This window comes from Blastomyces dermatitidis (assembly GCF_000003525.1).
Source record: "Blastomyces dermatitidis ER-3 genomic scaffold supercont1.7, whole genome shotgun sequence".
In the NCBI taxonomy this organism is placed as follows: Eukaryota; Fungi; Ascomycota; class Eurotiomycetes; order Onygenales; family Ajellomycetaceae; genus Blastomyces; species Blastomyces dermatitidis.
Window position 1 is genome coordinate 1,008,452 of NW_025544780.1, and position 11,004 is coordinate 1,019,455.

Sequence of the window (11,004 nt, forward strand, 5' to 3'; positions counted from 1 at the left end):
ATACATGTGTAAGCCTGAATATGACAGATGAGCTTTATTCTTTTTTAAATATCAAATCTTTTAATGATAACATCTCTGTCAATTCTACAACTGAGAGAACTGAGTTTATCAAGAAAATTGAAACTATCATTTTAGAGATTGAGAGTGATGATATTAACTTATAGAATGTTCACTATATCTCTAATATTACAGTTAATCTGCTCTCATTTATAAAGCTTGAAGATCAGAGATTTCAATTTACATTATCTTTCACTATTCTCTCATTTTTCATTTGCAGAGCTCTGAACAGTGTTATTTTTTATACAGTTCAGACTGTTCAGAACAACATATATAAGGTCAATGAATAAGAGTTCAATGAGAATTTCAATTATCTGAACAAGGCAGTCAAGTATATTATAATGCTATATAAGTATAATTTTAACTGAAAAGTTAATCTTTCTGTGACTGCTGTTACTACTGTTAATAACATTGATTCTACAGTTCTGAATACAGGTCTCAAGAATACAAGAATATCAAAGACTCTTTTAGACTGATACTGTGATCTCAGTTACATTCACACTGATGCTATAATTGCTATGATCAAGAATCTTTATACTGAAGTCATAATTAAAGATTCTAAGACTAAGTTCTTTTGTAAGAAATGTGTTAAGATAGATATGATATGAGATTATTTAAAAATACTGATGCCTAGATCTATCTGACTCATTGAGAAGATTTATATTAATCTTGTAGATAATGAACATACATTGAAAGATCTCTCTGATCACTTCTTAGAGTTCTATCAGAGAATTAAATACTGAATGCTTATCATCTATGATGCAACTCACTACTGTTGAGTATATTTTTTAAAGTTCAAGAATGAGACTGTTCAATACTTTGAGTTATGACTCAGATTTATAAGTAATCTTGAGTATACAGTCTCTGCTTTTCTATGAACTGATATTGATGATGTTTTTCAATTCACATGTATACACACAGTTATGAATTCATATGATATTAAATGAGAATCAACAGCATTATATTCACTACATCAGAATAATATTTCCGAATGTGAAATCTGTACTATTATGAAATGAATTAGAGCTGCTCTTTTAAAAGATAATCTCTCTAAGAAGTTCTGAGCAGATGTTCTAGAGACAGTAATTATAATAATTAATAATACTCTCATATCTACAGTTCTTTATAACTTGAAATTTTGATCCTCTACTGCAGAGATTTCTGTGATTTCAAGTTCACATAAGATTGCTTAATGTGCACTTACAAATATCTCACTGAATGTGAGGCATTTTCACTGATTAAGTGCAGAGGTTTTTATTCACTTGCATGAATCTCAGTAGCCTGTAAATAAGCTCTTTTCATGTGCTGACTTCTATCATATCATTGAATTCAGTGGTACATTGATATATCATCTATGACATCTCAAATCTGACAAGATTATTGTCAGTAGTGATGTGAGATTCTCAATCACTGAAAAACCAGTTATTACATCTGTGAAACTCATTAATCATGTTATTAAATCAGTTGTCACATCTGTGACACTCATTAACAATGTCAGTAAATCAGAACCTGATATTTATCTGATTGATGATGAAGATGCTTCTAATATTGATAATCTGAATTCTATATAATTACAGTCTGTGAAATCACTGACTACTTACACTTCAAGTCTTATTACAGATAATCTTCTGAAGTTCTATAAGAATGTCACATCTCAGCTAGAGAGAGTAGAAGATTATTAAAAGAAGTTCATATAACATGAGATTATCAATCTGAAGAGATGTAATATATGAAGTTTAATCTCTAGATCTGATATTCTGAGAAGTGAATCAATTGCTTCAGACTGTTGAGTATTTCTTGAGAAAGATAGGCCCGCAGACTCAAATGCTGATTCTGATAATATTCTTAGAAAATCACATTGAGTGATTTATGATAACTGACTTAAGAAGAGTTCTAGAGAAGAGATCTATGCTTCAGTCATCACTGATACTGTCAATTGTATTCTTTTTGCAATAGCAGCACTATGCAGTTGAACACTTCATTAAGTAAATATAGTGATAATATATCTTCATGAGCATCTCATTAAGAAGGTCTATATGAGACAATCTACTGAATTTGAGACAGATTCACTGAAAATACTTGTCTGTGCAGTTGAGAGTAGTCTATACAGTCTGAACTCTGTGATAAAGATCTAGTATGATTACTTAACAGCTCTGTTAAGTAATCTTGAATTTACAGTCAGTACTCATGATTCAGCACTCTGATATCATATATTCAGATGTCATCTCTATATAATAATCTACATTGATAATCTCAACATCATATCTGAAGCTTCTGAGAATGCTGATTGACTAGTGAGTATACTCAGTGAGAAATTGAAAGTCAAGAATCTATGCCAGTCAATCAAGTATTTGAGTATGAAGATTAATTGTTTGAACAAGAGAATTGATTTAATATATTGTTAATATATTAAATGTCTTGTTAAAGATTTCTATCTTGATGATGCAGCTGTCACTAGAATATTAATAAAGAATGAATTCTGCATTGATGATTTCTCTATATCTGAGAAAGAGACTGATTTCACAATTCAGTGATATTAACATAATGTGAGTTACTTGTAATATCTTGCAGTTAAAACATGTTCTGATATCACTCACACTGCCTTGCTACTCACTCAATGAAATGTTGATTCAACATCTCAATGTTGAAAGACTCTATTACATGTTATATATTATTTGAAAGAGATCATGAATCTGGGCATTTTCTACAGATACAGCCTGTATGAGAAATCTGTTTCTATCAATCTTTCTGTTCTCTCTGATTTCCTCAATGATTTCTACCTACTCTTCAGCTACTCGGATTCCGATTGAGCCGGTCTCTTGAATGATGATAGAAAATTAACATTCAGCTATGTTTTTAAGCTTACAGACAGTCTGATTTCATGATATTTGATGAAGCAATCTTGTATATCTCTAAGTTTCAATGAGACTGAATATGTGACTCTTAGTGAGACAGTCTGTGAGGCAACATGAATCTGAAATCTCATGATTGAGCTTGGCTTCATCACTACATCTCTGATACAAATCCTCACTGATAATAAGAGTGTCATAGATCTCACAAAGATGACAGTTATTACAGTCTGAAGTAAACACATTGACATGCATTTTCATTTTTCATGTTGACAGTTGAATCAGAGAATCATTGATTTAGAATACATTCTCATCACTCAGATAACAGTGAATGAACTTATTAAATCTCTAGACACTGTGATATTTGTGTGATTCATGATTTTGCTAGGTCTTACAGGCATAAAAGTTGAAAATGTTTAATTTTACATTTGTATTTGATTTTGACAGACTATCTTGATGATTTGAGTGTTTTTATATGTGATTCTTGTTATCTTGAGAGAGAGTGTTGACTCTTACAGCTGTTGCGGTTAGCGATCCCACTAGATCACGTGACCCATCACTATATTATGTTCTTGTAGATAGATCTATCAATACACAACCTTCAACTATTCTACAACATGATGCTATATATAAAATTCGCCTTCAAATCAAGTACAGGTATAAAAAATGACTGGAAAATGTGTAGCAATGAAAAATCAGTCATGATATACATCATTTTTTATTCCTCTATTCTTCTATCTTCTTTATATTCTTTTTTCAACATGTATATTTCAAACGGTTGACCTCTTTAATACAGGCCTTGTAATAATATTTTCATTTTATGAAAGCTTTGACATGTGTGAGGTTTTTCAGAATTGAAAGTGCAGTGATCTTGAGATCAGTGAGTAAATGTTCAAGACTGTCTCTCACTGAAGCTTTTCTTACTATAGTGATATCTCTTGTAGATGTTAGAGAGTTATCAGATTTAACTATAAGTTCTAAAGAGTTCAGTGTATTCTGCACTAAAAGAGTAGATATTCTCACAGAGATATCATAGTCAATTTATCAATTATTAGTAAGTATGAGAAATAATAAACACTCAGGTTGAATTTCCTCATCAATGAATAGATTATTAATTAATAAATCAGAAATTACTACAGTCTCTTGATAGACTGCAGTGAGTAGATCTGATATCACTGAAGAAATCACTGCAGCTGTCTTACAGACTGCATTAAGTAGAATCTTCAGATTGTGTGAAGTAGTTAATATTAATGAATTGATAAGATAAAGATTCTTCTGAAAGATGATGTCTTTTAATATGTATAAATACTTGTTAAAGAGATTCTTGTGAGGTTTTATGAAACAGACTGATACATTGATAATCTCTGTGAGATTTATCATCTGATAGATCTCTGATTCATCTGTAATAAATAGTTAAGTTCTACTCTCACTATTCTTTTTCTTCTTTTCTTTCAATTTCTTTATTCTTACAGTGTTGTAGATTCTTCAATTATCTGAAGCACTGTCTGAATTGACTAATCAACAGATGTCAAAGTGAGATCTCTTATATTCAGAATATATAGGTGAATTTTCTGATCTCTGATAATTTCAGAAGCTCTCTTGTGAACTGTTATAATTATGTTCAGTACAGTCTTCACAGGCTGAATTTGATATATTATTACTGATAGTTATTGTAACTGTTATAGCTGTTGTAGCTAAGTTAACTGCAGAATCTATATTCTACAGATTCTTTTTATCTTTTGAAGAATTAAGTTATAAACAGATTTTCTTCATGAGAAGATTAACATTTAATATCACAGCTGTGAATTTGAAATTCTGTATCTTCTCTATCTTCTTCTGAACATAATTTCTTCAATTGTTGAATAGAACTGAGTAGAAGATATCAAATATTCACACATCTGAGAGAGAAGTATTCAACATCTTCAATTTTATAATAACAGACTGAAACTTATTAAAGAATGTATGTAGATTGATGACCTGTGTGTCATCAAGAGACATGAATTTCAGAACTGTCTCACAGTGTAACTGTGTTTTAAGAACAGAGTATTTCTGTTTAATTGCATTTCATAGAGTATAAGTGATCTGATTTTCATCATACTTGAAGAAATGTGATCTGACATCTGCACGCAAGAAGTTCAAGGTAAATGTGTAGAGTCACTGATTTCTGATGTCTTAGAATAATGCTTATTCATCATCTCTTTATAGAGAATTCTGAATCTGTTATTTCTCTATTATATATCAACACTGTGTATCAACCAGTTTTGATTTCATGAAGATACTTTATGTAATGTAATTAAATGTGTCAGTTAGACTGTTTAATCTCACAGTATTCTTGACATCTTTCTTAAATTGAGAGATTGCCTTGTCAACACAGCTATTCAGTTTATAAAGATTGAATTTCAATCATTCACTGAGATTAGAATTCCATGTGACTGTACAGTAGACTGACCGTGTGACCGTGTCTGAGATCAGAACCAGATTTTTTGATAGTCTCATTATCAATTCAACTGATCTTATTACATGATTTTAACATTAGATAGTAGTCTCATACTGTCTCAGTAAGACTTACTGTCTACTCTTATCACATTTTTCAAATAAGATCATGATTTTCACTTCTCAATTTAAATTATTTTTATTGCTTTAAATGACTTTAAATCTTATTTAAGTGTTATCAAAAAGTGTTACTTTTTAAAAAATTAAAAATAGTCTAAAAGAAATCTTAAAATGTCTAAAAATAGTAACTTTATGCCAAGAATGAGACTAAATGAGATCAAATGAGATCACTTTCTCATTTTTTTCAAGTTATGATCTCATTTTAAAATCTGATATATAGTCACTTTGCATGTTTTTTTAATAGCCAGTCCCAGCGGGATTCACATCAAGAAATGTATGAAACCAGATCAAATGAGATCAAACGTGAAATTCATGATCTCAGTGATCAGTCTACTGTACAGACTGTTAATGTAATGATAGAATAATTATTAACATTCTGTGATCAATCTGTAGAGAATCTCTGTTAACAGAGTTTTTTCAGTTATAGTTTGAGTTCTAGAACTCTTTGCTTTCTCTTGTTTATCTCAAGTATTATCTTAAGATGCTTTATCTGTGAGTCTGATATTACCTTATCTGAACAGTAGACATTTAAGTGTTCATTATTCTTATTAAGAGAATCAGCATCAAGCTGTTGAGTAGATTGAGAGGCCGGCCTGACCATGTCAGAAGCTGTATTCAAACCAGCTTTGAATTGAGAGAGTGTTTCAGAGTGTTCATCAATGAAGCTTTCAAAAGCTTCAGAAGAATGTTCACTGACAGAGTATAAGTGTAAAGAATTATCATCATCAACTGCAACTGATTCAGTGAAAAGAATGTGAGATTATGAACATGTATATGAGTGAAATCATGTTGAATCTGTTATCTTGATATTCATTTATTGAATTCTTGTTAATATCATTCTCTTTTCTTGCTTTTTTTTTTTTGCAAATGTGATGCATTTTCTGCAAGTCTCTTTTTTAAGCAAGCAGTAGTATTATTGATCATCAAGATCTTAAACACATCAATACTGATAGAATAAGACAATTTTAACTTCTGATGAGCATATCAAATGAAGCAGTAGTTCAAATAATGAGTATATTGACAAGAAATTCTGAATTGGCAGTGATTTTACACAAAACAGATCTCATAACCTGTGAAAGGTGTAAAGCTTGTGTGATTAAAAGATTTGCTAGCTTGTGAAAAGTTATATGATGGAAGAATTAGTAAGCTAGATCACGTGACCTGACATTCAATGCTAGACCCTGAGAAATTTGTACAAGTTTGCTTATATGTATATGTACATGTATCAATCTGATAGAGAACAGAAGCACTCTCTTCAAGAAGTACTAGCTGCTCATTCAAAACACACTCAATCTTGATGTCATTCAGGGGAAATATATTTGTATTATTCTTGCTTTGAGAGCGATGAAAACATTAGAATCAAAAGCTTCACTGTGACAAAGAACAATATACATCAATGATTGAAGTAAAAATTATGTCTTCAGAATCGCCTGACGAGTTGAGTAATAAGTTTAGATTTCTCTTATGAATTGCCGGGGAAAGTTGTATGTACAGTAGTTGGAAAATGAAAAGTCTAGAGACTCATTGAGCTTGCTAGAACTCTAGTTAATATGATATAGACTGATGATGATGTATGATAGTTACTGATAGATCTGTTTAGAGAGCGCAAACTATTGAGCGTACGCTGATGCCCCTGATGACTCCCTGTCAACAGATGAGCTTGTAACCGTGTCATGCTTACTCACTCTCTGTAGTGAGTGCGCCACAGTGTACAGAAAACCACACTGTAAAGAAAATATTTTAAATATAGTAATCTTTAAAAATTAATTAATAATCATCATCACATCTATCTATAATATAAAGATTATCTATAAACTCATTAGAAGGTGTAGAATTCACTGTAAGTTAAGATTCTATAGAATTATCTTATTATGATTGAGTGACTGTAGATTTTATAGATTTAATTTCAATTAATTGAAGAGCTTTATTAAACATCTTTTTCATCTCATCTACTCTATGAATTGTGATCTTGCAATTGACATTCTTAATAGTGAGAACTTTATCTACTTATATCTATCTGTAGAAGAATTTAATGATCTGATATAGACTAACTACTGAGATTATAAATTTCATATTTAATCTCATTTAATCTGATCTCATACATTTCTTGGCATGAATTTCACTGAGACTGACTATTAAAAAAACATGTAAAGTAACTATATATCAGATCTTAAAATGAAATCATGACTTGAAAAAAATAAGAAAATAATCTCATTTAATCTCATTTAGTCTCATTCTTAGCATAAAGTTACTATTTTTAGACATTTTAAGGTTTTCTTTAGACTATTTTTAATTTTTTAAAAAGTAACACTTTTTGATAACACTTAAATGAGATTTAAAGTCATTTAAAGCAATAAAAATAATTTAAATTGAGAAGTAGAAATTATAATCTCATTTGAAAAATGTAATAAGAGTAAACAGTAAGTCTCACTGAGACAGTATGAAACTACTATCTAATGTTAAAACTGTGTAATGAAATCAGTTAAATTAATAATGAAACTATCGAAAAATCTGATTCTGATCTCAGACACAGTCATACAGTCAGTCTAATCTAATGTCTATTTATTTAATAATAATCTGTAAGTTCACTCTTACAGTGTATATTTAATTTCATCTGAAGTTCTGAATTATACTACTCTTGAAGATCTTATTCAACTATCTTATTAAATCAGATATAAGAATATTCTTCACATCTTCTAAGATCTTAACTGCTGTATTAATTTAATAATATAGTTTTACAATCATCTCTGAGAAGATTAATTATGAAGAGACAGTTAATAATCAATCTGTAGATAATGAGATAAAGTGATTGTATACATTATTATCATCATTGTATATATTGAGATTCAGAGCATTATTTTAAATTCATGAGTTTTTACTTGACTTGTTTATAATCTGATAAATATTTGATGAATTAATATATTTACATCTTGCTTACTGTGAGAGATGCAGTCTCTGAATCTGTATAATACTGTCTCAATATACAGTTCATGACAGCTTTGATATACTTGATAATGAATGAGTAAAAATTAATATCTAACTAATGAATTTATATCTTAATTATCTCTTTCTGACTGTTATTCAATACTTAATTCAGTGAAATTCTTATAATTCTTGATTTCTTCTCATTGATTCTTTCATACAAGATGACATATGAGACTTTGAATTCTTGTGACAGAGATATGATTTTTAATTTTGAATTACTTTTATATATATCAACAGCTCTTTGCAACTGCTTCTCAGTGTAATTAGAAGATTTAGACATGTTTATAATTAATGATGATTATTTGAAGATGAAGAATAAAGATTATGATTCAAAGATTGCTTGAGTCAGTATATAATTACAGATGTATGTCAGCTTCTTATATATTATACACTAAATTAATTAGCAGCTGCTATGGCCTCTTTACACTCATAAGTAGACTGGCCGCCGGGATCATGAATTTCACATTTGATCTCATTTGGTCTGATTTCATACATTTCTTGGCGTGAATCCCACTGGGACTGACTATCAAAAAAACATGTAAAGTGACTATATATCAGATCTTAAAATGAAATCATGACTTGAAAACAATAAGAAAGTGATCTCATTTAGTCTCATTTAGTCTTATTCTTGACATAAAGTTACTATTTTTAGACATTTTAAGGTTTTTTTAGACTATTTTTAATTTTTTAAAAAGTAATGCTTTTTGATAACACTCAAATGAGATTTAAAGTCATTTAAAGCAATAAAAATAATTTAAATTGAGAAGTGAAAATCATGATCTCATTTGAAAAATGTGATAAGAGTAGACAGTAAGTCTCACTGAGACAGTATAAGACTACTATCTAATGTTAAAACTGTGTAATGAGATCAGTCAAATTGATAATGAAACTATCAAAAAATCTGGTCCTGGTCTCAGACATGATCACACGGTCAGTCTACTCATAAGCAAGTTCAGATGCTTCAAGAACTCAAAAGAACTGAAGAAAAGATGAAGCTCAGAGTAAACCTAGAACTGAAGAGAATAGTCAAGTCAGTAAACTCACAACTGCAAGCTTAAAAAGAAGAAACTCTCAACTGTCTAAGTCTTCAAACTTCAATTCTCCAGCTAAATGTAAACAGAATTTGAATTCTCAAACTTCTGTTAAGATTAGAGAATTGAGAAATGACTCTGATGATAAACTAGATATAATGCAAGCAGTTAAGATTTCTATTTTTCAGAACAGTTATAATCTACTATCTGATGATAGTGATTAGATTCTACTCTACTCTCTTTTAGTATGAATATACAACAAAAACAATAAAAAAAGTTTAAAAACTCTTCAAAAATCACATTTATTCCAAATAATGTGAATAGAAACTCAAATTGCATTTATTCTTGTCTTCAAATTGCATTTGAATAAAAAGTTGATTTTGTACTGCTTCAGGAGCCGAATTTTGATGCTGAGCAAAAATATGTCATTTCTCATTCAAGCTACTACTGCTTTTTATCTCAAAAGTCTGAGATAAAGTTAAGAGTAGTGATCTATGAAAGAAAGAGATCAAGATATTAATTTAATCTAAGATTTGATATCATGTCTGACTCTGATATTCTGATGAGTGACATTATAGATAAAGAAAATGAGTTTAATACTATACAGCTCATAAATATCTATAATGAAAAGTCATTGAAGGAATATAACAATATCTGAACAATTGATAGAGAATTTCTGAACATAACTTTATCAAGAAACTCTATAATTGCAGGAGACTTCAATGCACATCATCTCTGATAAAATTCAGAATGCAAGAGAGCAGTGAGAGCTGATAATCTGATTGAATGAATCTTTGAGCATTCAATAGATTTGATTAATAAGTCTGATCAACAAACATTCTTTAGAAAAGACATGAAACAGAAGTCTATTATAGATCTAATCTTCATATCATAAAATCTAATGAAAAGAAGACTTGTAAACTGGTTTATTAATTCAAATGAGACATCAGAATCAGATCATGAGATTATTCAATTTGATATTGAACTGAGTGAAAAACAAATGAGTGAAAATCCTCTTCTCTCTAATCAGTATAACTTTGAAAAAGCTGATTGAAAAGCAGTTGAAGAAAGTATAAAACTGTTAAAATCTGAAAGACAGAATGAGCTATATTGAAATTCTGGTCAAGATATCTCAAATGAAATGCTTGAGAATAGAGTGAAGCTTATTACATCTATTATTCTAACAAGTGTTAGAGATAATATTTCAAAGAGAAAATCTTCTGAGTATTCAAAATCTTGATGAAATGAGAATATCTCATCTAAAAGAAAAGAATTAGCTACTGCTAGAAGAGATTGAAAGAATGATGTAATATCTGATGAAGAGTTCAAAGCTGTCAGAAATGAATATTTTTCAGATATTAAAAGAGCTAAAACAGACTGCTGGAATAAATTTCTTGAAGAAGCATAAGAGAAGAAAGTTTTTAAAGCTTTTAACTATACTAAAACAAGAAGTGTAGCAAAACTTTCAG